The 4762-nt window shown below is 30.2% G+C and overlaps 1 protein-coding gene across 1 annotated transcript in view; it reads left to right on the forward strand.

The window, feature by feature from the left end:
• Positions 1–4762, forward strand: part of LOC107712882 (CUGBP Elav-like family member 4) — a 9235-nt gene that overhangs the window by 3608 nt on the left and 865 nt on the right. The window lies entirely within an intron of this gene.

Here is a 4762-nt window from a genome sequence, read left to right on the forward strand (position 1 = left end):
ATGGATAATTTTGACCCATACAATGTATTTTTGGCTATTGCTAGAAATATACCCCAGCGACTTAAGACTGCTTTTGTGCTCCAGGGTCACATATGTGCATTTTGGGTGCATATGCTGATATTTATATGATGAAATTCTGATGCTTGTAACGTAAATCAATGGAATCTTTATAACAGTACAGCAGATACTTACATTAAATTATATAAATATCAGTCGTCACCCTATATCTCCAGTAATACAAACATATAATGCAATGCAATGCAATGCTGATTGAGAGCTGAAGAAATAAAGGCTCCTCAGAAGATGTGAGATGTTCTGGAGGCTTGTGAAGATCATTCCTCCGCTGAGGAACAGTGAAAGTAAAGCTTCTGGAAACAAACGCTCCTCAAAAGATCCTGAGGATCAGATCTGAGACACACAGTCCAGTACTGCTTCAGTCCAGTAAGTGTTCTTCTGGAAATATGACTACAATTATTCTGACGTTTACTTGATAAAAATCAGTCAAGATTTGACAGCAAGATACATGAAGCACCAGCTGAAGCTGGACGTTTGAACAATTATACTAAAATAGATTTTTTCTTGATAAAAAACTCTAAACTATCAATCAGACGACAGAATACATGGAGTGCATTGTGTGCGACAGGTCTAACAGCAAACTTTGATCATGATGATCATTTAGAGGTTGTATGAAATATGATACAGTAGGATTTATAGGGTTAAGTCACACTTAAAGATGTCTGAATGCCATTGCATGATTGAAATCAAAAACAAAACAAGTATTAATTTTAAAATTAATATTAAGCTTGTGCAATCTACATAATGACATACAGACATTTTGAAGTGTGTTTCATGTGTGTCTCACTGAAGAAATGTCTATCTGTAGAGATTTGGATGGTTTGTGGTGAGTTGTGTTTGATGGCTTTGGCAGTGTCAGGTCCTGCTGCTCTTACATAATGTTATTTAACTTGTTCTGCCACCACTGGACTCCTGGATCAGCACTTTCTCATCGTCAGTCTGTTTGCATTTTGTTTGTGTTGGAGTTTTACTGTCTCTGTCTCTCTGTGTGTGTGTGTGTGTTTGTGTGTGTCTGTGTGTGTGATGCTTAGGTCATGAAGGAGAACGTGCTGTTAGATCTCAACTAGACATTATATACATATAAACGTATCTACATATACATGTTTTAATGTGTTTTCTTGAGATATTGTATCATTTAAATTCAGGTTTTAGAAAAACTACTGCCAAATACACACTGAAACTCATTGATCTTCACTACAAACTGCCAAAATAAAAGTTCAGTTTAACTTGAAGAAATTATGACAGAAATATATCTCTACTGTATACTAAAATGTAATTCTCAAAGTAATAATAATAGTATTACTATTTTAAAGGAATATCATACAACCAAGATATTTTTCATCCATGTTTTAGTTTAATACAGTTCTGTTTTACAGCATCTTACTTGACAAAAATAAAATGCAATGTTTTGTTGTAGATTAATTGTTATATTTTCAATTGATTACAAGTCAGACACTATTTTTGATGATACATTTGTATTAAATCATAAAACACTGAATCCAGAAAAAATAAAATGGAAAACACAGAATTTAGGGAAAAATAAAACGGATTTCATGGGGCCTTTAATTAAAAGGTAATTGAACAATGTTACAAATGTTGTAATTGCGAACAAACAAGTTATGTTTACATTCATTCTCAAGGTCTAACAAACATGTGGAAAACATTTCCTTCCCTATTATTGGTAAATGAATATCATGATGAATATTGATATTGTATGATAATGAAAAAAAAAATATATATAGTGAAAACATTTTTGGCCACATCACCCGGCACTAGTTTAATGTGCATAATCAAGACTTCTTAATGATTTCTGAGTAGTTTACTTCTTTTGTGATATTTATAATGAGACATAAATCATCATATTTTTAAGTAACATAAACGGTTTTTGATGTCATTCCCCCAAAGCAAAACTATAGAAGCTTGTTAAAAAATTAAAAAGGTAATTGCGACTCAGAGTTGATATCTCACAAATCAAACTTTTTTTAGAATTAGAAGATATAAAGTCAGAACTGTGAGATATAAATTTGCAATTGCAAGAAAACAAAAATACAGAATTGTGAGATACACATTTGCAATTACCTTTTTATAGTTTTTTTTCCATAGCAGAAAAAAAAACAGAATTGTGAAATAAAAAAGTGCAATTCCTTGTTTTATTTATTTATTTTTATCCTGTGGCAGAAATGGTCTTCTATACAATACACAGTTGTAATATATTGCATAAAAATACAATACTATGCACTGGACCGCTGGGACGAGACAGCACAACAATTTTCGCACAACATAACAAATATATGCAATGCATTTTCACTGATACTCTGACTGCTGGAGATAAACACTCCTGTCACAATGAAAAACATTCACGATCAGTGTTTTTGACTAATTTCCAGTAAAGAAACCGGAATGAACAGCAGTCATACAGCTTCAGTATGTCTACTAGGTTTGATGAGGTTAGAGTAACTTACTTAAAGAATTTGAAGGGACAATAAGAGGTTAATTCACTAGTAGCAGTCAGTGTGATGGAGGTACTAGTGAAGATATTATAGTGCAGTGTGAAAATGGGCCACAGGTCTGTACTGACGGGTCATGAATGGCAGACGAAACAATGCTAAATGCAAATAAAATAAAACGAATAACTGTATAATCATGCATAAAAAACCAGCAATCCTGTAGCCTAAGCGATAGAGCGCTGTGTTTGCAACGCTAAAGTTGTGAGTTTGAATTCCAGGGAATGCATGAACTAATAAAATGCATGCAGTCAATTACAAAACAAAAACATATGGGAATATGCTGGAAAATATAATGCAATATATAAAATAATAAATTTTCATGTATAGGAAGCTATTGATTAAATTTATTGCAACATGTGCATGGACCGTGAATGGCTTTATATTGACATATAAAAAATATATAGCAATGAAGATAAAAACTGCACTATACATTTTCACACGTAAAAGTTTTTTTTGAAAAATGTAATTTATTTATTTGTCTTTCAGGAGTTAACGAATGGATTTACTTGACACATCTCACTTACAGTATCTCCAAAAGTAAAAGAGAGTTTACTGAAAAAAAATTAAAAAATATATAGCAATGAAGATAAAAACTGCACTATACATTTTCACATGTAAAAGTTCTTTTTGAAAAATTCAATTTATTTATTTGTCTTTCAGGAGTTAACGAATGGATTTACTTGACACATCTCACTTACAGTATCTCCAAAAGTAAAAGAGAGTTTACTGAAAAAAAATTAAATTGTATAACTTAATGGATTGAGTGCTATAAATATAAATATATATATATATATACACACACACACACACACACACACACGCACACATATATATATATGTGTGTGTGTGTGTGTGTGTGTTTAAATAGATTTATACCCACAGTACCTTATTTTAACACAAGTACATCTATAGAATATAAAGTGTTATTCTATATTCTATAGAATATAAATTATTAAATATAAAATTACATTACATTACAAGTAAATATTACCTACATTACATTGCTAGGTTTTATATATTGTCACATATTTTTCAAGAAAGGCGGCAATTCCGTATGTATTATTCTATTATAATATATTAACACAACATTTTACTCTGTATATTTTTTATATACATTAAATGATTTAATATACTGACCGTTAATAAATAAGGAAATATATTTTCTTTGCATAAGGTATATAAGATGCTTTGGATAAAAATGTCTGTCAAGTGCATAAAAGTAAATGCATGTGTTATGATAGCAAAATAAATATAAAAAATTTAGTTTGTAGTAAGATGTTTATGAGACCAACACACTTGAGCTGTAAAGTAAAGCCTGCTGAGTTTTGTGAAGTATCTCCACTTGAGCGCTGCAGGTTTGGCCGATGGGTGCCGCGTGTGTTCGTGGTCCCTAAGGAGGGCACTTCAACACGTCTGCTGTAAAGTGATGAAAAATTGTGCCGCTGCTGCAGAAATGCCTCTCAGAGACATTTGCTTTTGATGTTTAAGCATGTTCACATTAATTTGCAGTGCTACTTTGGAGGTGAAGATGTCTGAAAATGCATATGTGGAGATTTTTTCTGCTATGTTTCCAATTAATATGATTTTGAATATTGCTGTTGTTTGCATAACCGTCAGACGTGTGATGTCTCTGTATGATTTTTTATTATTTATGTCTCTTTGAAGCCCTGAAACTGTGAACCATTCTACACATTCACATTAGACATGATCCAACTTTATACTTTATGACTTTAAATCTAAGTTAAAGACTCATTTGTTCTTTCTGGCTTTTATTTTAAAAATAGAGATTATTTTGTTTACTTTGCTGTTTACTGTATGTGTTATTTTTCTTTTCTTTTTTCTTTATAGTTTATGATTTATACTTTGTGATTTATACTTTATGATTTATACTTTGTTTTGTACCTTATGTTTTATACTTGATTTTTATACAACACTTTGGTCAACTTTGAAAATCTCTGTATGATTTTTAATTCTTCATGTCTCTTTGCAGTCTGAAACCAATCTACTGTTCATTTTAAAAATGCTATTTTATTTTATTTTATTTTATTTTATTTTATTTTATTTTATTTTATTTTATTTTATTTTTATTTAATTTATTTTATTTTATTTTATTTTATTTTATTTTATTTTATTTTATTTTATTTTATTTTATTTTATTTTATTTTATTTTATTTTATTTT

The sequence above is a fragment of the Sinocyclocheilus rhinocerous genome, unplaced genomic scaffold (genome assembly GCF_001515625.1).
Source record: "Sinocyclocheilus rhinocerous isolate Xijiao unplaced genomic scaffold, SAMN03320098_v1.1 scaffold1093, whole genome shotgun sequence".
Taxonomy (NCBI): Eukaryota; Metazoa; Chordata; class Actinopteri; order Cypriniformes; family Cyprinidae; genus Sinocyclocheilus; species Sinocyclocheilus rhinocerous.